At 36.6% G+C, this 23,622-nt stretch overlaps 1 non-coding gene and 1 pseudogene across 1 annotated transcript; both read right to left on the bottom strand.

Annotated features, from left to right (window-relative positions):
- Nucleotides 1–1,457: 1,457 nt before the first annotated feature.
- Nucleotides 1,458–1,564, bottom strand: LOC118642924. The gene has a single exon (XR_004961833.1). It is a non-coding gene; the product is annotated as a U6 spliceosomal RNA (small nuclear RNA).
- Nucleotides 1,565–11,739: 10,175 nt separating this feature from the next.
- The window catches only part of LOC118642024, a 75,021-nt pseudogene continuing 63,138 nt past the window's right edge, over nt 11,740–23,622 (bottom strand).

A 23,622-nucleotide genomic window follows, 5' to 3' on the forward strand; every position in this document is an offset into this window, starting at 1 on the left:
ATACCTCATTGTTGTTTTAATTTGCATCTCTCGGATGATTAGTGATGTTGAGCATTTCTTCATATGTCTCTTGGCCATTTGTATGTCCTGTTTGGAGAGGTGTCTATTCAGCTCCTCTGCCCATTTTTTAATTGGGTTCTTTGTCTTCCTTTTGTGGAGTTGTATGAGCTCTCTGTATATATTGGAAATTAACCCCTTATCTGATACATCATTGGCAATGATGTTCTCCCATACAGTGGGTTGCCTTTCCATTTTGATGATCGTTTCTTTTGCTGTGCAGAAGCTTTTTAGTTTGATGTAGTCCCATGTCTTCATTTTCTCCTTTATTTCTGTTGCCTTAGGTGATGTATCAGTGAAAATTCTGCTCCGTATGATGTCCAAAATTTTGTTGCCTACATTTTCTTCTAGAATTTTTATGGATTCACGGGTCACATTTAAGTCTTTTATCCATTTTGAGTTTATTTTTGTGTATGGTGTAAGTTGATGGTCTAGTTTCATTTTTTTGCATGTAGCTGTCCAATTTTCCCAACACCATTTATTAAAGAGGCTGTCTTTACTCCACTGTATGCTCTTGCCACCTTTGTCAAATATTAATTGAGCGTATTGCCTTGGGTCCATTTCTGGGTTTTCAGTTCTGTTCCACTGGTCTATATGCCTGTTCTTGTGCCAGTACCAGGCTGTTTTGGTTACAGTCGCTTTGTAGTATAACCTGATATCTGGTAATGTGATCCCTCCAACTTTGTTCTTCTTTTTCAAGATTGCTGTGGCTATTCGGGGTCTTTTTTGGTTCCATATGAACTTTTGAAGTATTTGTTCTAGTTCTATGAAATATGTCGTTGGTATTTTGATGGGGATTGCATTGAATCTATAGATTGCTTTGGGTAGTATGGACATTTTAATTATGTTAATTCTTCCAGTCCATGAACAGGGTATGTTCTTCCACTTTTTTATATCTTCCTCTATTTCTTTTTTCAATGACCTGTAGTTTTCTGCAAATAGGTCCTTTACTTCTTTGGTTAAGTTTATTCCTAGGTATCGTAATTTTTTTGGAGCGATGGTAAATGGGATTGTTTTTTCAGTTTCTCTTTCTGTGAGTTCATCATTGATGTACAAGAATGCCGTCGATTTCTTGACGTTAATTTTGTATCCTGCTACTTTGCCAAATTCATTTATTAAGTCTAATAGATTTTTGATGGAGTCTTTAGGGTTTTCTATGTACAATATCATGTCATCTGCAAATAATGACAGTTTCACTTCCTCCTTTCCAATTTGGATCCCTTTTATTTTTTCTTCATGTCTGATTGCTGTGGCTAAGACTTCCAGTACAATGTTAAACAAGAGTGGCGAAAGTGGACATCCCTGTCTTGTTCCTGTTCTTAATGGAAATGTTTTTAGTTTCTGTCCATTGAGTATGATGTTGGCTGTAGGTCTTTCATATATGGCCTTTATTATGTCGAAAAAATATGGAACGCTTCACGAATTTGCGTGTCATCCTTGCGCAGGGGCCATGCTAATCTTCTCTGTATCGTTCCAATTTTAGTATATGTGCTGCCGAAGCGAGCACCCTCTGCTCATTTTTAATTGTGCTCTTTCTCTTCCTTTTGTTGAGAAGTTTGAGCACTCTATATATTTTGGAAATTAACCCCTTATCTGATATATCATTGGCAATTATGCTCTCCCATACAGTGGGTTGCCTTTCCATTTTGATGATTGTATCTTTTGCTGTGCAGAAGCTTTTTAGTTTGATGTAATCCCATGTGTTCATTTTCTCTTTTGTTTCTGTTGCCTTAGGTGATATATCAGTGAAAATTCTGATGTGTCTGATGTCTGAAATTTTGTTACCTACAGTTTCTTCTAGGATTTTTATGAATTCATGAGTCACATTTAAGTCTTTTATCCATTTTGAGTTTATTTTTGTGTATGGTGTAAGTTGATGATCTAGTTTCAATTTTTTGCATGTAGCTGTCCAATTTTCCCAACACCATTTATTAAAGAGGCTGTCTTTACTCCACTGTATGCACTTGCCACTTTTGTCAAATATTAATTGAGCGTATTGCCTTAGGTCCATTTCTGGGTTCTCTGTTCTGTTCAACTGGTCTATATGCCTGTTCTTGTGCCAGTACCAGGCTGTTTTGATTACAGTAGCTTTGTAGTATAACCTGAAATCTGGAAATGTGATTCCTCCAACTTTATTCTTCTTTTTCAAGATTGCTGTGGCCATTCGAGGTCTTTTTGGTTTCATATGAATTTTGAAATATTTGTTCTAGTTCTGTGAAGTATTGGTATTTTGAAGGGGATTGCATTGAATGTATAGATTGCTTTAGGTACTATGGACATTTTAATGATGTTAATTCTTCCAATTCATGAGCAAGGTATGTGCTTCCACGTTTTTATATCTTCCTCTATTTCTTTTTTCAATGACCTGTAGTTTTCTGGGAATAAGTACTTTATTTCTTTGGTTAAGTTTATTCCTAGGTATCTCAATTTTTTGCCACAATAATAAATGGGATTTTTTTGTTTGTTTGTTTTTCTTTCTGTGAGTTCATCATTGGTGTATAGGAATGCTATCGATTCCTTGACATTAATTTTTTTTTTTTTTTTTTAATCCTCACCCGAGGACATTTTTCCATTTTTTGTTCAGATAGAGTGGGAGGGAGAGAGAGGAACAGAGAGAGAGAGAAACATAGACGTGAAAGGAACACATCGAGTGGCTGCCACCTGCACGTCCGACCAGGGCCGGGGACAAACTGCAACCGAGGTACGCGCCCCTAGCGGGAACCGAACCCAGGTCTCTCAGGACCGTAGGCCGACGCTCTAACCGCTGAGCCAAACCGGCCAGGGCTTGACATTAATTTTATATCCTGCTACTTTGCCAAATTTATTTATTACCTCTAGTAAATTTTTGATGGAGTTTTGGGGTTTTCTACGTATAGTGTCAAGTCATCTGCGAATAATGACAATTTCACTTCCTCAATTCCCTTTGGATCCCTTTTATTTTTTCTTTCTGTCTGATTGCTGTGGCAAAGACTTGAAGTTCTATGTTAAATAAGAGTGGTGAAAGTGGGCATCCTTGTCTTGTTCTTGTACTTAAGGGAAATGCTTTTAGTTTTTGCCCATTGAGGATGAGGTTGGCTGTAGGTCTTTCATATATGGCCTTTATTATGTCAAGATATGCTCCCTCTATTCCCACATTGCTGAGTGTTTTTATCAGGAATGGGTGCTGGATTTTGTCTAATGCTTTTTCATTGTCTATTAATATGATCATATGATTTTTATCTTTCATTTTGTTTATGTGGTGTATCACATTTATTGATTTGTGAATATTGTACCAGCCTTGCATCCTTGGGATGAATCCTACTTGGTCATGGTGAATAATTTTTTTGATATATTGCTGGATTCGATTTGCTAGTATTTTGTTGAAGATTTTTACATGTATGTTCATCAGGGTTATTGGCCTGTAGTTTTCTTTCCTTGTAATGTCCTTTTTCTGGTTTTGGAATTAGAATTATGCTCGCCTCATAAAACAAGTTTAGAAGTCTTCCTTCTTCTTGAATTTTTTGAGGAGAATGGGCATTAGTTCTTTGAATGTTCCATAAAATTCCCCCATGAAGCTGTCCGGGGCTGAGGTTTTGTTTGCTGGGAGAGTCTTGATTACATCTTCAATTTATTTTGCTATTCTTGGTCTGTTCAAGTTTTCTATCTCTCCCCGGACCAGTTTTGGGAGACTATGTGTTTCTAGAAATTTGTCCATTTTGCTTAGATTGTCGAATTCATTGCCATATAATTGTTCATAATATTTGTTAACAATCCTTTGTATTTCTGTGGTGTCAGTTATTATTTCTCCTCTTTCATTTCTGCTTTTGTATATTTGGGTTCTCTCTCTTTGTTTCTTGGTGAGTCTAGTTAAGGGTCCATCAATCTTGTTTATCTTTTCAAAAAACCAGCTCTTTGTTTCATTGATCCTTTGAATTGTTTTTTTGGTGTCCATGTCATTTTTTTTTTTTTTTTAATACTCACCCGAGGACATTTTTCCATTTTTTGCTCAGGTAGAGTGGGAGGGAGAGAGAGGAACAGAGAGCGAGAGAGAAACATCGACGTGAAAGGAACACATCGAGTGGCTGCCACCCGCACGACCAACCACGGCCGGGGACAAACTGCAACCGAGGCATGCACCCTTAGCGGGGACTGAACCCGGGTCTCTTAGGACCGCAGGCCGACACTCTAACCTCTGAGCCAAACCGGCCAGGGTGGTCTCCATGTCATTTATTTCTGCTCTGATCTTTACTAGTTCCTTCCTTCTACTTGCTCTGGGTTTTGTTTGTTTGTTTGTTTGTTTGTTTGTTTGTTTGCTTTCTAGTTCTTTAGGTTGTGAGATTAGATAGCCTATTAGACATTTTTCTTGCTTTTTGAGGTAGGCCTGTAGTGCTATGAACTTCCCTCTCAGAACTGCTTCTGCTGTATCCCTTAGATTTTGTGTTGTTGTGTGTCCATTTTCATTGGTTTCCAGGAAATTTTTAACTTCTTCCTTGATCTCCATGGTAACCCATTCACTGTTCAATAACATGTTATTTAGCCAGCCTCCATGTTTTCAAATGTCTTTGCATGTTCTTGTTGCAATTGATTTCTAGTTTCATACCATTGTGATCTAAGAAGATGCTTGATATGATTTCAATCTTTTTGAACTTGTAGAGACTTAGTTTGTGCCCTCAATATGGTCTATCTTTCAGAATGTTTCATGTGCACTTGAGAACAATGTGAATTCTGCCATTTTGGGGTGTAATTCTCTGTAGATATTTATTAAATCCACTTGATCTAGTGTTTCCTTTAGAGTTGTGTTTCCTTGTTAATTTTTTTTCTAGAAGATATATCCAGTGATGTCAGCGGGGTATTGAAGTTCCCTGTTATAATTGTATTGCTGTTGATTTCTCCTTTGAAGTCTTCCAAAAGATTTTTAGTATATGTTGGTGCTCCTATTTTGGGTGCATATCTGTTTACCAAGGTTATATCTTCCTGTTGCATAGATCTTTCCAATATTATGTAGTGGCCTTCTTTGTTTCTAGTTATGGCCTTCATTTTGAAATGTACTTTATCAGATATGAGTATTGCTACCCCAGCTTTTTTTTTTTGGGTTTTCATTTGCTTTAAAGATTTTTTTTTCATCCCTTCACTTTCAACCTATGTGAGTCTTTTATTGTGAGGAGGATCTCTTGTAAACAACATATATGTGAGTCATGCTGAGTCATGCTTTTTTATCCAGTCAGCTACTCTGTTTCTTTTTATAGGAGCATTCAAACCATTCACATTAAGGTGATTATTGATATGGACTTATTTATTGCCATTTTTGTGTAGTGTGGTTCTATTTTTCTTCCTATTTCTCCTGCTAATTACAGCAGTCCTTTTAGCATATCTTGCAGTACTGGTTTGGTGTTAATACATTCCCTTAGCCTTTTTTTGTCTGGGAAGCTCTTTATTTGACCTTCTATTTTGAATGATAGCCTTGCTGGATAGAGTAGTCTTGGATTCAGATCCTTGTTTTTCATGACCTTGATTACTTCATGCCACTCCTTTCTGGCCTGTAGTGTTTCTGCTGAGAAGTCAGCTGAGAGCCTTATGGGATTTCCTTTGTAAGTAACCTATTGCTTATCTCCTGCTGCCTTTAGGATTCTCTCTTTGTCTTTAACTTTTGTCATTTTAATTACTATGTGTCTTGGTGTGGGCCTGTTTGGGTTCCTCTTACTTGGGGCTCTCTGTGCTTCTTGAACTTGATGCCTTCTTTCTTCACCAAGTTAGGAAAGTTTTCTGTCACTGTTTCTTCAAATATATTCTCTAATCCTTGTCCATTTTCTTCCTCTTAGGGGACTCCTATGATGCGAATGTTACTACGTTTCCAGTTGTCCCACAGTTCTCTTAAGCTGTCTTCCTGATTTTTAATTGTGTTTTTCCTTTTGGTTTTCTGATTGGTTGATTTTTCTTACCTTGTCTTCTAATTCACTGATCCAGTCTTCAGCTTCCTCTATCTGCTGGTTAGTCCTTCCAATGTGTTCTTGATTTCTGCTATGTCATTCTTCATTTACAGTTGGTTGATTTTCAGTGTTTCTATATCTTTACTCATAGTGCTGATGTCCTTACTCATGCTGTTGAGCTTCCTCAAGATTATGGCTCTGAACTCTACCTCTAATAATTTGCTTAGCTGCATTTCATTTATCTCATCTTCGATAGAGTACTCTTGTTCTTTCATTTTGGATTTGTTTCTTTGTTTCACCATTTTGGCTATCTAGGTGGGTTTTGGAGCCTATCATATTTTACCTGCGGGTGTTGGTGTTCTGCTGTTTGTGGCTCCCTGTACTTGGTTTGGATGAGCCTGGGTGGACCCACGTTAAACACCAATATCAAGTCTTACTTTCCTGGGTAGATTTGCAAGCCCAGGAAAGGTTCAGTTATCCTCTAGCTTTTTCCTGGTGGCTAGTAGTCTCAGTTACTTAGTGCCTTGGAATATAGCCCTGGTGTTCTGGATAAGAAAATTTCCAGAGTTGGGATAGATGGTGGTTGTCAATGAGCCTCAATTTTTATTACTTTGCCTCACCTGAGAAAGGCTGAATCTCTGGAGGTGGGGGGTGCTGCTGCTTTTCCCCACAGCTCTGGGAAGGAGCACAATGGCCACTGTCCTTTGTGGCTGCAACTCAGCAAAAACTCTGAGTGCCTTCCAAATCCCAGCTGTCCCTACAGAGTTCCAACCCAGTCTGCCCTCCCTCTGCAATAGCCCCCAGGTGAGTGGCTATGGCTATTCTAGCACTCTGTTCCAGCTCTCTGCACTGTGGAGGGGGCTTCGTCTTTATTCCCTAAGGGTGCTGCTCACAGCTAAGACTGCTGCTGTCCATGGGCTCCCAGCCAGCCACCCTCTTGCACCTCCACCAATCCTACCAGTGTCCCTGGTTATATGGTCCTGTCCTGCTGCTTTTCTGCTGCTTTTTTCTGAGTATTTGTCTTTTTTTGAGTTGTAATTTCCGTTTAGTCCTGGGAGATTTCTGTGTAGCTTCTATTCACTCCGCCTCCATTTTTACATCCTCTAAGCCTATTTTGTGTGCAGCTAGGTTGCGCAGTCCTTTCTCATGCCCCGCACCCTGAAGTTCCTGATGGTAAGTGGATGGCACAGTCCCTTTGATGACCTGGCTCTATGCCTATGGTGTGGGCTGCTGGGTCGCACAGTCCTCTCTGGTGCTTCAGCTCCCCGCAGGTCCTGTGGGTAATTAGATGGCACAGTCTCTGCTGGGTTTCACAGGCCTCTCTGGTGCTCCTACACCCTGCAGTTCTGAGGGTGGGCAGCTGGATTGCACCAGTCTCTCTCAGGCTCTGGCTTCCCACTGCACTTGTGAGCTACTGGACCGCACAGGCCTCTGTGGAGCCCCAGGTCCTGCCACTGGTGACTGAGGAGTGCTGCTGCCCAGTGGGGTTCAACTCCTGCTCAACTTTTGCTGTAGTTTTGGGGGATGGGTCTCAGCCACTGGTTTGTGCTTCTGTTGCCTGGGGATGGATGTCTGCTCCCCAGCCTCTGTTGCTGGGGGTATTTCTCGACTCTGATCAGGCTGCTAGTATGGGGGATGGTGCTGGGCTCTGGGCTGTGTGCGGCTTCAGCGACTGGCACCTTGGGAATTCCACTATTGTGCACTGGTCTGTGTTGACACAGTGTATCCACTGGTCAGATGATGTCAGGTGCACTGTTGGGCTCAGGTTGCTGGGCCCTAGCTGCTTCCACTGCCTCCTCCCAGGGAAGACCCAGAATATTCCAAAATGGTGGGACCTTCCCAAGGTGCAGGAAGAAGCACCCTGAAGGACTGCTTATCGTGGTAGCCAGCTGCTCCAGTCCACAGCACAAGAATCTTTTGCTCCACAGCTCTGCATTGCATGGGTTTGGTTGTCCACCTTCACGTCCACTCACACTCTCTCACACACTCACCCTCCCTCCAGTCCTGCCCACCGCCATCCTCCTAAAAGAGCAAATTTCTTATTTTATTCTAAAAATAATGTCCAGGTGAATTAAAGGTAAAAATGTAAACAACAAAACTTGAACAGCTTGTAATAATGTAGAACACAATCTATTTCTAATACATTATAAGGAAACATTTCCTTTTTTTAAAAAAAAAAAATCTTTATTGTTGAATGTATTACAGATGTTCCTCATTTTTCCCCCATTGACCCCCTCCTCCCCACTCCCGCCCCCCCTCCTGCCTTTTCCCACACTATTGTCTGTGTCCATTGGTTATGCATATAAGTTATTTGGTTTATTTCTTCCCATCCCCCAACTCCCTTTCCCTTTAAGGTTTGTCAGTCTAGCAATGAGTTTGTACTTCTTAATCCCTTCACCTTTTTCACTCACTCCCCCAACCCCCCTACCATCTGGCAACCAACAAAATGTTCTGTGTATCTACAAGAATGTTTCTGTTCTGCCTGTTTGTTTTGTTTGCAGATTCCATTGTCGATAGATATGTATTCATTGCCATTTTGTTTGTTCATATATTTTATCTTTTTCTTCAAAAAGACCTTTTATCATTTCATATAATAATGGTTTGGTGGTGATGAACTCCTTTAACTTTTTTTTGTCTTGGAAACTCTTTATATGGCCATCGATTCTAAATGACAATTTTGCAGGGTAGAGTAACCAAGAATTCAATGCATTAATAAGAAAGGATAACAGAGATTTACTTCAAAATATTAAAATTAATATTTTAATAACAAACTACAGATAGTTTTGCAATAGATTCCTATGTAGAATTTATTTAAATTAATTTATTAAAAATTAAATAAAACTCCCATGGTTCAATGAATAAAGACAAAACCCAATGGCATTTGGATGAAAGATACACAGCAATTCACGGAATGAGAGCCATATGGCTTATAAATATATGAGTTATGTATGCCTATAAGAATAAGAAAAACTTAACCAGTAAGTTCCCATTTCACATCTATCAAACTGACAAACATGTAAAGATTCTTAATATTAGCTATAAGCACAGATGCAGAGGAATAGAGTTCCTTAATCACTGTTCATGGAAATGAAAATTGGAATGACTACTTAGAAAAGAAATGATTTAGAAGAGTTGAATATGTGCATTTTGTTTATCCCAGCAATTCTAATCCTACATTTTAGAGCAACTCCCATAGACGTATATAGGGGGCAGATACAGATCATTTATTGCAGCATTGTTAGTAATGGCAAAACTTGGAAAAATTTAAATGTCTTTCAATAAAGTAATAAACTCTGGTATATTCATATAGTAGTACTCTATTAAACAGTTAACAAGAATTATATATAAATATCAAGATGACTAATCTCAAAAACTTAATGCTAAGTGAAAATAGAAAATTTCAAAACAATATGCAATTATGTAAATTTTATAAACACACAGAATAGTATTGTATATTTTAGGGGACATAAATAGGTAATGAAATATATAATCATGTATATTGAAAATAAACAATTTCAGGATATGGTTCAAAAGGATAAAATAAGGTAGGTGCTTTAACTAGTTCTAATTTTTCATTTTTATTTTAAAATCCTATAAGATAAATATGATAGAAAAATAACATTTTATATCTAACTATTGGCACAGGAGGTATATTGTATATTTAAAACCAATGACACTTTAAAATATTTTTAAAATGACTTCATAATTTGTGAATTTAGAAACTTACCAAGTTAAAAAAACATGATTTTAGAATATTTGATGTTTTTCTCATTTGCTTTGAAAAATGTTTATGTTTTTATTGATTTTAGAGAGAGAGGAAGGGAGAGGGAGAGAGAGAAAAAGATAGAAACATTGATGGGAGAGAAACATCAACATTTATTGGCTGCCTCCTGTATGCCCTCTACTGGTCATGTGCTCTGACCAAGAATCAAACCAGCAACCTCCTGGTGCATGAGTTGATGCTCAACCACCGAGACACACCAGACAGATTCCCCCCCCCCCCCCCATTTGTAATAGCTTGTAGAATACTATCATTGAAATATTCCATAAGTATTTTCAGATTGTCTTTGTTATTAAATCTTTTAAACTTCTGTAGTGGTGAAAATGTAAATAATACTTGTTCTCTTATGCTTAGTAGATATTGAGTTAGATTGCTATGTTAGTTGTGCTTTCCAGGGGATCTCATATGACCACAAATATTCTTTCATTTGTAGAATTATTAATTCTATTACAATATTGCCCTACCTTATATAATACCCTGGATATATTTTTACTTTTATGAGAAAGTTTATGTGATATATAATTTAATTGTATTCAGTGAGATATAACAATTAAGCATTTGCATGAAGAGACACACATTTTACTTGTCTTTTTTTCTTGGAAAACATAGGAGGGCTATTTGTTGGGAAAATGTAATTATACGCTTATGGTAATTTTATAGAATTTAAGTGAAGGTAAAATTGAGCAAATATAGTTAGTTTATGTTAAGATAAATATTTCTAACTTCTAACAAATACTTCAAAACTACTTCTTATGTTTCAGACTCAATTTAAGAACTTTATAAATATTAACTCAATAACTTTGTGACAATCTTATTAGGTAGGTGGTCAGACTATCCCATTTTACATGTGTGGAAACTAAGGCACAGGAAGGTTAAATAATTACCTAATAACACAGAGCTCATGGGTGATGGATTGAGACATGCTGCTTCTCACCACTTTTATATGTTCTGATTGTTGAGGCAGTGCTACTTTTAGCACCTGTATGCATTGGTGCCAATCTGAAATTGAATATGTGATCAGAGGTCATTTTATTGGTCCCCTTGTAGATATACTTGGGCTTATTTAAATATGCAAGAACCAATGTAATCATTGTTATCACCAGTGTTAACATGTTTAAACAAGCAATTCAATGACCCACTGTAAAGTCCCCTAATCACAGTGCTAATTTTCTTTTTGCTCAAAGAAGAGGCAGACTCAATAGAAAAAACTTCTAAATATAATAGCACAAGGTCCACTGTGGGACCCATCTCTCTGCAATGGAAATAATTCACAAGCCTTAATTAAAGCATGTTAACCATGTTCAACAAAAAGGACAGATCATCTATTTTAGGTTTGTGGAGAGGTGCAACAGTGCTTTCTTCCTCCACCAAACTCTAGTCTTAATACTTTCTGCTTCTATAACAGGGATCAGCTCAATGGCAAAGTGCTAGGTGGTTATAGAAACAGCAGTAGCAGAGACTTCAGGTTGCCATTGTAGCAGATCCCAATGGCAGTTTCTTCTTCTATTACTACGGTACTTACTCAAGCCAAATTTATGTATTGATTCATTTTGTTTAATTCATTAAAAATTAAATTGGCAACTCATTCTGTGGAAAGTGCTAGGCTAGAAGCTTTGGGAAATGAAGGATTTATAATACTGTCAAGATCCCATAATCTAGGACACTTATTTCACCTCATTTCTTGCTTCAGATTTTAACATGATTTTACTCCAAGTTGCCCATTCAGTTTCTTCTATGCACAGACCTCAAGGGATCATTGAATTCTGTGAATTTCAACCTATTCTTTTTTATCAGCCACAGACCTTGGTAAGAATTATGTCACTGGTCTACACAATTGCTTCTCTTTTTTTCTTTTAATACAGTATTTATTTGTCTTCCCTCTGTCAGACCCTGAGTCAACCACTTTCCCCAGCTGCCTGGTGAGGTATAGGAAAAGGAACATACAAGGAAGACAAGACATGGGAGAAAGCACTACGGGAGGAAGAGAGGGCTCCTTCACATGGCAAAGAAGATGAGAAAGGCCACTATCAGCAAGAGAGCTCCATGGCCTGTGAGAGGGAAAAGTCCACATTGGCATAGAAGAGCTGTTGCCTCAGAGAAGGGTTGCTGGCATAGCCAATGATGAGGCTCCCAAACAGCCCCAATTTCAGCCCCAGAGCTTACCACCCCTACTGTAGCAGCCCCAGCCCCAATGAACTTGGCTGCTTTGTTGATGTTCCTTGAAATGGCACTGTTTTGGAAGTTGTGGTTAGAAATAAGTAAGATCAGGGAATGTGGGGCTGCCAAGCTGCTGAGGTTCTAATCTGTTAGTGTCTCCAGTCATTTCAGCATCACTGCAGACAGTGACCAGCTCAGCAGCTGAGAGGTGCTCTTGACCAAGGAGGGGGTGAGACAAGCTTGGCACAGGTGTATGTTTTCAGGGGATGAGGGGTTCTGGCAGGAGAGCTGCTCCCAGTGCAGAGAAGACACAGCTACATAATTGCTTCTAATAAAACATTGACACTCTTCTTAGTCTAAATAGCATGTGAATATAGAGAATCTAGTCATTCTTCTAAGCTGGTTTCTTGGGATAGAGTGCCTAGTGCTCAAGAAACCACACTTAAATTACATTTCAAACACATAATAAGTATATGTGTAGGGGAAGGAATAAGAAGAGTAAGAGGATTGGAGGATAATGACAAAGTTATTTGCAATGTACCAGAAGAATTATACCATAATAGCAACTCTTTACATATTTTAGAAAATCTCTATGAAAATATCGATTACAAAAAATAAAATCATAATAAGTGTCTTAATTAGCTCAAGCTGTCTAACAAAATGATACATATAAGGGGCTTAAGCAATAGAAATTTATTTCTGTCAGTCTTGGAAGCTGGAAAGTCCAAGGTCAGGATGCCAGCATGGTCAGTTTTTGGAAAGAGCTCTCTGTTCCTGGCAGCCTTGTCACTGTGTCACACATGATTGAGAGAGAGAGAGAGCTCTGGTATCTCTTTCTCTTTTTATAAAATACTAGCCCTAATGGATTAGGACCCCGCTTTATGACCTTATTTAACCTTTATTACTTCTTCACAGGCTCTGTCTCCGAATACAGCCACACTGGGGATTAGGGCTTCACGACATATGATTTGGTGGGTGGGTATGGGAAGGATACACACCCCCGTTCAATCCATAGCAATAAGCAATACGGCTTCATGGATTCTTGAAATTATACAATAACAGATTACTTTTTTAAAAGTGTTAATGGATTATGTACTTATTATATGTGACTTTTATTTTAATGGGTATATTTGAAGAAAAATTAAAAACAGAAATTCTATTGACTGGCTAGGTTCTTTGAGATAATATAATTTGACAAGAATACCATAAAATCTGAATTTGAACAGTGACTGTGTTTAAATGAACTAAAAAGGTGAGCAAGAATACATTCCAAACCATCAATGACTCTGAATTTAGAATTACTCTAAGCCACCATTACTGCCAAGAAATGTAATTGAAAAACTTGAGTCATGGATCAAGGGGAATTACCAGATTTATCAGAATGGCAGATAAATATCTGGGGAAATAGTGTTCGATGGAACTTTATAAAGATAGCAATAAAACATTGGTAGGAACTGGAAAAGATAAACAAACTGAAGTTATAAAAAAAAGTGTAGCAAAAAAAAGTGTAGCAGAAAGTAAAGCTAAGAGATTATTCTCTGACTCATTCTCACTCTCTTCATTAATTTTTTCCATTAAAAAACTTATTTTGTTCCCTTCCAAGTTTTTCTTTTAGCTTGCTGCAAGCTAAAAGAACTATATTGTAATTTAGTTCTAATAAAAGTCTATGCAGATTGTTATACTATTTTAGAGTGAGATATAAAAAGCAGGAAAATGTTGTATATCATATAATACTTAATATATCATATTATACTTAATTTGAGTTCAAATCAATATTAATTTATAAATTTCTGAAGTCCCCTCTATCCAAAGAAATTATCAAACTCTAGCTTTTATATGCACTTGTTTTCTTAGTTCATAAAAATAATTATTAACTGTATTCCTGTGGTTGTAAATTAGTCTTTATTCTGCTGTCTTAAAAGCCGTTTGATTGCTCTAATTTTCTCCTGCGTGCACAGGCAGTGTCGTTCACACTTCCCATCCACACAGTAGCCTAGCAACTGCAAATTTCAAGGCCTTTTTACAATGTTGTTCTCTGAAAAAGTTCAAAATAATGCCACCCTCTGAAATCCAAAAGAATACTGCTAGTAGGCCTTTTCTCCTTGCTAGGAGTTTAGTTTGGTGATCTTCCTAAGAAATCAAGAACTTACATATGCAGTTCAAAAATATTAAACCTCCATTTATAAAAAAATACTCAGAACAACAATGAAATCAAAGTATAAGATTGTTTGCAGTCTAGGGGACAGTAATACCACTTCCTGGTTTCTGGCTCTTTTAAAGATGACTAATGCAATTGGTGCTCTCAGACAATCAAGCTAAATCACTTGTAGCTGTTGAATAATGTACACAAAAATATAGGCACAATAGTCAAGTAAGATTGACTTTCAAATATGGTTTGAAATTAAGTTAACTCATCCTTAAGTGTTGACTACAGAGAGTATTATCATGGAAGATTATGAGAGGGTAGAGTGGAAAGTGAAGGTCACCACATTCTTTGATTAATTGCCTAAAAACTAGTATTGGCAGAGATAAAATATGAGCCTCACAGTTAAATTTGAATTTCATATGAACAACAAGTAATTTTGGTGTAAGGATGCCCCATGCAATATTTTGGACAGGCTTATACTAAAAAACATTTTTTGCTTACATAAAATTCAGATTTAATGATGTAATCCTATAATTTTATATGCTAAATATCACAACTCTATTACAGGGAGATGTGAGATAAAATTATATAATAAGTTAACTGGTTATCTTGCCTACATTAGAAACTAAGTGTTGACTGATAGACTGAGCGTAAGTAGAAATAACTTTTACCTTTTTATAAAATCGTAGCATTATAATATTAAATAGATACTTTAACTATAAATTAATATATTAAACAACTATAATTTATAAGCATATTTTTGAATTGTACTCTCTGAAATGTCTTATTTGCCCATATTTTCCGGGTTTTTTTTTTCCAATAAGCAATAGCTTTTCCTGTGGGAATATAAATATATGCAGCTTTTCTTAAAATTATTCATATACTTGAGTAAAATAAAAATACAGCGATAGAAAATGTCACGATGGATTAGGAAGGCAAGGATACAGTGGAGAGAAGCACTGCGTTCAGATTTGAAGGACAGAGTCTCTGTCAGCAGTGTGAGCTGCCCCAGTTGATAATGTGGCTGAATATTTAACAGAGCACAGTACTGTATTCAGGGTCACATCAAGGATTGAGATGAGGAAAGTCCTCATTGTCATTTTTATTTCACCAGTTGGAGTAAGTTTTCAACTTGGGAAAAGTGGAGCAGGGGTCCTGGAAATTGAAATCCTTTACTAAAGCACAGGCAAGTGCAGGGCGATCAATGGCAATACCAGTTTGAAGCTCATGCCTGTTAATCAATATGACTTAACCCTGATTTGGGGGAAAATGCTTTTATGTTGAGAGTGTCAACCCTGTGCATTTCCTGCATCTCTGCTAAGGATGACAGTTATTTCTTATCAGTGATGACATGGAGGCTTCCCAGGTGAAGGATGTGCAAGACGAATGGCTGCCAGTGGAGGGGGAAAGGATGGGAGCTGGGAGCGAGGCGATTCTGCTGCAGCAAAAATGCTGTCTGCAAACACTAAGCAAGACGGCAGTTGTCATACATTTTTGCTTTCCAAAGCTGGGTCAATAGCTTATTTGTGAGACTTGCGTAATTCATTTAACCTGTCAGCTTCCTATCTGTCATATGAGATGACTCTAAGGTCTTTCCAGCTCTTACCAACTCTGACCATGTCAATGGTAAGGAGCCTTATGCATTATAGTATTTAACTGTCTTATAAGAATTGCTCATAAGCCTTTATGAGCATATAAATACTAAAACTTCATTTCCTAGGGTAATATGTTATGAGATGGTATTCTGAATATTTCTGAGTTCTCTCCTTATCTTTTTTCCACACTGAGTTTCAGTCATTTTTACAAGTTGGTTAGACCCCAGCCATGGGTTTTACAAGAGGTTGGACAATTTAAAAACATCAAGTGTTTATCTGACTTAGGAACAGAAGTTTCTTTCAATAGACTTATGCAACAAATTAAATATATAATTTACACATGTTCATCTCTTGGATTATTTTGAGCCACAGCCAAGGATAAAAGCACGATTGTGCAAGGATTCTCTGCTATTCTTTTTCTGAAACCCTTAGTTTAATACTCTGTATTGAAATGGAAGGCATGGCAAGTAAATAAAACTGCTGTTAGAGTGGTTTTAAGTTCAGGCAGACAGACATGGCTCATAGCAGCTATGTGAAATTGGGAAAGGTACCTTGTCTCCTTGTGCTTGTATTTATTTATTTTAAATATTTTTATTGATTTTTAGAGAAAGAAGAAGGGAGAGGGAGAGAGAAAGAGAAACATCGATGTGATCAGCTGCTTCCTGCACGCCCCTCACTGGTGACTGAGCCACAACCCAGATATGTGCCCTGACAAGGAGTCAAACCAGCAACCTTTTTTGGTGCACAGGACAAGGCCCAACCCACTGAGCCACACTGGCCAGGGCTCCTTGTGCTTGTACTTAAACATAACGATGACGCCAGCTGTTGTGGCTCAGTGGATTGAGCATTGTCCCATGGACTGAGAGGTCCCGGTTCAATTCCTGGTCAGGGCACATGCCCGTGTTGTGGTCTTGATCCCCAGTGGGGGGCATGTAAGAGGCAGCTGATTGATGTATCTCTCTTACATCTAAGTTTCTATCTTTCTCTCCCTTCCTCTCTCTCTAAAAAATCAATAAAAATATATTTAAAAATAAATAAATAAACCTAAGGATGATAATTTACCAATCTCCTAGGATTATTGTGAAAGCAATTATAAACACTTAATATGATGTAATCAATAAATAGTAGCTATTGTTAATATGATGACCACTACTACTATTACTAAAATAATTATTTTTGTTAGAAACCTGGGAGGAAGCTTATTAGAAGTCAGTTCTGCTCTACTTTTTCAGGTCCACTGAATACTCTAAAACAGATATTAATAAAATGAGACTTCAATAACTTAATGAAGACAAAGAGAGAGCTCTCCACTTTATGAATATTCATGGACTATTTATAAAATATACCTGAATATAAAAGAGATAATATGAGAAGCAGTTTTTAAAAAATGATGAATAGGGAAAGCAAATGTATTTGCCTATGCCAGAACCTGTATCTAACAGATAACAGTAGATTATTTTTAAAAAGTAATATTAGCCCTGGCCGGTTTGGTTCAGCGGTTAGAGCGTCCGCCTGCGGTCCTGAGAGACCCGGGTTCCGTTCCCACTAAGGGCGCGTACCTCGGTTGTGGTTTGTCCCCGGCCCTGGTTGGTTGTGCGGGTGGCAGCCACTCGATGTGTTCCTTTCACGTCGATGTTTCTCTCTCTCTCTCTCTGTTCCTCTCTCTCCCTCCCACTCTACCTGAACAAAAAATGGAAAAGTGTCCTCGGGTGAGGATAAAAAAAAAAAAAAAAAAAGTAATATTAATAGATTTCTAATACAATTTTTCTATGAAGGCAAATACTTACATATACATTAGGTAAGTGTGGGATGTTAATGTAGAAAGTCAAGTCCATTAAGGGAGATAATGCTACATTCAATAAACTCTCTGCCTTGATTTTGCCTCATGACAATTCTGGTAGTAAAAAAGACTTCTTCTAGCCAAGAGAAGGCAATGACTGAACACCAGCTGAAAGTATAATTAATTTTGAAGTAAAATATTCTAAAAGACATGACTGGTTCCAAACTTCTCCTGTAAAGACTTCATGTTAGCAGAAATTCTTATTATTAGACTGTATTCTTTGTAATATGATTATATTCCCAGATTTCATTAAAAGTAAGAGTATTAATATAGAACTATTAGCCATTGAAAGTATGAACTGCTTTGATGAACAGGGAAATATTCAGCATGAGAATGGAGACAGGTCTAGAACACAAGAATTGAAAGGAGACATTGGGACTAATAAATAGCATGAAAATACATAGAATACAGAATAAATCATAGCGAGAAGGGGGGAAAAGATAATAAGAAAATGTATGCATGCTTAATTTGATTTAAAACTTAGTGTCAGATTTCTAAAGCATAACACCAAGAAGAACTTACTTATTGAAAGAATGAAAATACTAAAGGGATCTATTTATACTAAGGAAAGGTGGCTTGAATTCCTAACTGAAAAAAAATTCTGCCTTTTTTCCCCAATCTGTATGCATTTAAATACTTTCTCAAATTTATTGCTTTGGCAAATGTTTAATACAATTTATATAGTCCTATAAGTTTAGAAATACTTGCACTTACCTGATCTTAAACAACAGCTTTCAGCTATTCACCATTAAATATGATACTAAGTATGCATTTTTATAAATGCTCTCCGTTATGTAAAGAAAGTTTGTTTCTATTACTAGTTTCTGAGGTTTTTATCATAAACGATATTGAATTTTATGTAATCTTATTTCCTACATCTATTGAGATGATCACATTGTTTTACAAATTTTGTCAGTTAATATGGTGACTTACATTGATTTTCAGATGTTAAACACACCTGCATTCCTGCAGTAAACTCCATTTGATCATGGTGTATTCCTTTTACATACTGCTGATTCAGTTTGCTAATATTTTTAAAGGATCTTTGTTTTTCCTCATAATATCTTTGTTTAGTTTTGCTATGATAACTTTGCCTTCATAAAATAAAGGGGGAATTCTTTTCTCCTTTTCCATGTTCTGGAAAAGTTTATAAAAAATTGGTATTACTACTTCCTTTCACCTCTGGTAGAATTCACCACAGATGCATTTTGGACACAGGTGTTTCTAGAGTGGAATTTTTCTTTTTTTATTTTAATTTTTTATTTATTAATTTGTTTTGTTAAAGATGTTCCCCATTGACACCCTCCTCCTCACCCCACCCCCACCCCATCCCCAGCTTTGTTGTCTATGTTCATTGGTCATGCATATATGTATGTAAGTTCTGTGGTTTATCTCTCCCCCCACAAAACCTCCCTCCTCTGAGGCTTGTCAATAAGTACCCCACCTCTATGTATCTTGGTTAATTTTGTTCAGCAATTTGTTTAGTTCATTATATTCCACAAATAAGTGAGATCATGTGATATTTGTCTTTCTCTGCTTGGCTTGTTTTGCTTAGCATAATACTCTCCAGGTCCTTCCGTGCCATCTCAGAGGATAAGAAATCTTTCTTTCTTATAGCTGCATAGTATTCCATTGTGTACATGTAGCACAACTTTTTAATCCACTCATCTGATGGACACTTGGGTTGTTTCCAGATCTTAGCTATGGTAAATAGTGCTACTACGAACATAGGGGTACATATATTCTTTCTGATTGGTGTTTTAGGTTACTTAGGGTATATTCCTAGAAGTGGGATCACTGGGTCAAATGGAAGTTCAATTTTTAACTTTTTGAGGTAACACCATAGTGTTTTCCACAGTGATTGCACCAGTCTGCATTCCCGCCAGCAGTGTAATAGAGTCCCCTTTTCTCCACAACCTCTCCAACACTTGTTGTTTGATGATTTGTTGATGGTGGCCATTCTGACAGGTGTGAGGTGATACCTCATAACTTTAATTTGTATCTCTCTGATGATTAGTGATGTGTAGCATTTCTTCATATGTCTCTTGGCCATTTGTATGTCCTTTTTGGAGAGGTGTCTATTTAGTTCCTCTACCCATTTTTCAATTGAGTTCTTTGTCTTCCTTTTGTTGAGCTGTATGAGCACTTTATATACTTTGGAAATTAACCCCTTATCTGATGCATCATTGGCGATTATGGTCTCCCATACAGTGGGTTGCCTTTCCATTTTGATGGTTGTTTCTTTTGCTCTGCAGAAGCTTTCGAGTTTGATGTAGTCCTATGTGTTCATTTTTTTCCTTTGTTTCTCTTGCCTTAGGTGTTGTATCAGTGAAGATTCTGATGCATATGATGTCTGAGATTTTGTTTCCTACATTTTCTTCTAGAATTTTAATGGATTCACGAGTTACATTTAAGTCTTTTATCCATTTCGAGTTTATTCTCATATATGGTGTAAATTGGTGTTCTAGCTTCATTTTTTTGCAAGTAGCTATCCAATTTTCCCAACATCATTTATTGAAGAGACTGTTTTGACTTAGAGTGAAATATTTTCTAACACCATATTGAGTCTCATTAGTAAATGTAAAGATATTCAAGTTACCTATTTTGGGGTAAACTTTATTAGTTTGTGTCTTTCAAGGACTATTTCTATTTCATCTAAGTTATCAAATATGTCTGCATAAAATTGTCATTATTTAATTATTGTAAAATCCAATTTATAGCATTACCCATTCTTTTATTCAAGATATTGCTAATTTAAGTATTGACTAATAATAAAAATATGACAAAGCAAAAATTGCCACTAAAACAATGCTTAGAAATAATGATAACTTCAGATGCAGAGAGGTTGCAAATCTAATCCAATCTTCAAACTCAAGTAGGAAGAAAATTAAACTCAAAGATGGTAGGAGAAATAATGTGCATGGCAGCCGAAGTATTAATAAAATAAAGTAAGAGAAAATCAGCAGAGTCAAAATGTTTGTTCTTTGAAGAGATTAATAAAACTAAGCAACCTTCAGTAAAGTTGGTCAAGAAAGAATAAGCAAGTTTGTTCGAAGAAGAGCACCACCTACAACCCTACAGACATTAAAGGGATAATAAGAGGTAATGAAGAAATTAATGATAACTTAAAAGATTGTAATCATATAAACTACGTTTTCTAACAAAAAAAATTAAATTAGCAGTTGTTGGAAGAAAGACAACTAGAAATTCTCCAAATGCTTACATCAATTATACAACACAGTTCTAAATTTAAAATATATATGTAAGAGAAATTGGAAACTATTTTAAATTGAATAAAATGTAAAACAACACATCAAATTTGTGATATATACTTAGAAATAAGGCTTGCAGACAAATGTATAGCATTAAGTACTTAGAAAAAGACAGGTCTAAGATGATTTTTTAAAAATTTAACAGATTTTCTTGAGTAATTTGATGAAAATGAAGTTTTGTATTTTCTTTTTGCTGTCTGAAATGCAGACTTCTTCGCATGCCAACAGCTACTGTCACTATTAATTATCTACCATGTGTTTTGAATTATCTTTTCTCAGTGAATATATATGTAGTTTGTAACTTTTCTGATTATCACCTTCTAGTATATTCAGTCCATGAATATTCAAAGGACTGTAATTTCCTGTACAGTCAGCCATCGTTTATCGCGGTTAATCAGTTCCAGACTCTATTGCGATAAACGAATTTTCACAAAGTAGGATTCTTTATTTGTAGACAGTCGTCCCTCACCACTTCATGCTTCGACTTTGAGGCTTCTCTCTATCATGGTTTTTTCTGCAATAGAGGGAAGCTGCGAAAGTCAAAACGCGAAGTGGCGAGGGACAACTGTTTTAACTTTTTTTACTCCATCATTTCCCAGTTTTACTTAGATTTTTTTCACGTGGTTTTCAAGACACTACAAAGCACCCTGGAGGAGATGGGCAGAGCAAAAAACATTTCCATAGTGATGGTTGATCACTGCCTCCTTTGCACTCTTTAGCACGAGCAAGAGTGCAGTAGAGCCACTGGACCTTGTATCCATAAAGAAAACTGCCTGGCCTGGCCTGTGTGGCTCAGTGGTTGAGCATCAACCCATGCACCAAGAGGTCACAGGTTTGATTTCTGGCCAGGGCACATGCCCAGGTTGTGGGCCAGATCCCCAGTGGGGGGCTTGCAAGAGGTGGCCAGTTGATGGTCTCTCTTATCGATGTTTCTCTCCCTCTCTCTCTGAAATCAATAAAAAAAATAATAAAAAAAATCTGTCACGAGTGCTGTGAACAGCAGCAGTACCTTCTCTTCTCTTCTCTTCTCTTCTCTTCTGAACACTTTCTTAAGCTTCACATCAACTCTGACCAGTTACCTGTTCAATGATTTCTCATTCCTACTTTTATTCACTTGGTAAAATAATCTATTTTTGTATTTTTATGTATGCCTTATGCTTTGTTAGATGTGGGAAATGAAAGAATGTTTTTATTCATTAAAGGCATTATTAAATGCCAGGGAAATTATTAATTAAATTTTATCCAAATAACTTCTTTAAAGCAAAGCAAATAAATTAAGGTTTCAAAGGCAATGCTGTCTTGTCCAAATTTAAAAAGTCTATTCTACATAAAGAACTATATATTTTCTCTCATGCATACTTAGTTGTGGAAGAAAAAAATATAAAGGAAAATAAAGCACTTTTTGCAGTGATGGTTATTAGTGTTCTCTGACCTACCCATGTGACTGACATTCCTTGTAAGTAAACCATATCTTTCCCTCCCATTTACTTCTTTAGGAACCTCTGATACCTCTCTCTTTCTACTTTACAAATTAATCATTTTCCTTTCATGTAACTTCTATTAAACTATACTGGCCACGCTGTTTAAAAATGAAAAACAAAAAAGCTGTTAGCATCTTCTAATATCTTCCCTGACTTAATAGAAGTAATTGGACAATAAAAATACCTCAATAAACATTTCAGCTTGAAGATTTCTGATATAATCATGAAATATAGGAGCCATAAAAGAGAGCTAAAAAGGGCTGAAATAATCTTGATTTGTGTATGCTCTATAATTCATTTTCCATCAAACACACCCTAGTTATCTATAAATTGAGGTTGCTTCATATAGATACTGACATTTCATATAATAAATATGTAATGACAGTTCAGATTTGTCACACTCTTATATAGTAGACATTTTGGTATTTGTTAGATTAAATCATTTTAGCAGTTATGTATCCAAGGGTAGACAAATGCCATCCCAGGTGTTACATTAAAAAATAATCAAATACAATTAATTCTTTGCTATATAAAAACTTTATTTACAACTGAGAATAAATTTTAAATTGTATAGAAATTAAGATTGTTCATCTTTACAAATAATTCCATCTGGCAGGGGTTCATAGAAACCACTTCCCACCACGATTCTTGATGAGTTTACTATTCCTAACTGTGATGGGAAACCTCAGGAGGTAGACTGTGTTCATAATTGAAAACAAAATGTCACACAATGTCATTTGGAAAGTCAGAGTTATGATTTGCACATTTATTGAACTGATGTAAAATTAACCATGTACCAAAATTAGTAGTATTTTAACAATGGCATGCAAGGGGGGAAAAAGATAGTTGAAAATTCATTTCTTTTCTCAATATACTGCTTAGCGTATTCATAAAAAATATATTTGTTTCTGAAAATTACTCCTTTCTCTGGATGTTGAGCACCATTATTTATATCTCTAAACGTCTATAATATACTCATTCAAAACACTGGCTCTGATCAGAATGAACAAACTACTGTAGTTTGAATACTATCTCTCTCTTACTAAATGCATGACTTTAGATAAGGAGTTTAGCATATGCCAGTCTCAGTTTCCATATCAGCAGGATGGGTATATTAGCTATGGAATAAAATTACCATGAAGATTAACTTAGTTCATGTGTGCTCAATGCTTAATATTGCAGTACAACTAAGTGTATAATACTCACTGATGGTGTCCTCATGCCAGCCTAGGAGTGAGTGATCCACTACAAAAATAAGATCCCCCTCTTTCGCAGACCACATCAGGTACCAACAGTCATAAGTCAGATTCTCCAAGAGCAGAAACTGAGGTAGAATAAACAGAGCAAATATCTGTCAAGGATCAATGCCAGCAAAAGGAAGGCCAAA

This window comes from Molossus molossus, unplaced genomic scaffold, assembly GCF_014108415.1.
Source record: "Molossus molossus isolate mMolMol1 unplaced genomic scaffold, mMolMol1.p scaffold_m16_p_3, whole genome shotgun sequence".
NCBI classification, from domain to species: Eukaryota; Metazoa; Chordata; class Mammalia; order Chiroptera; family Molossidae; genus Molossus; species Molossus molossus.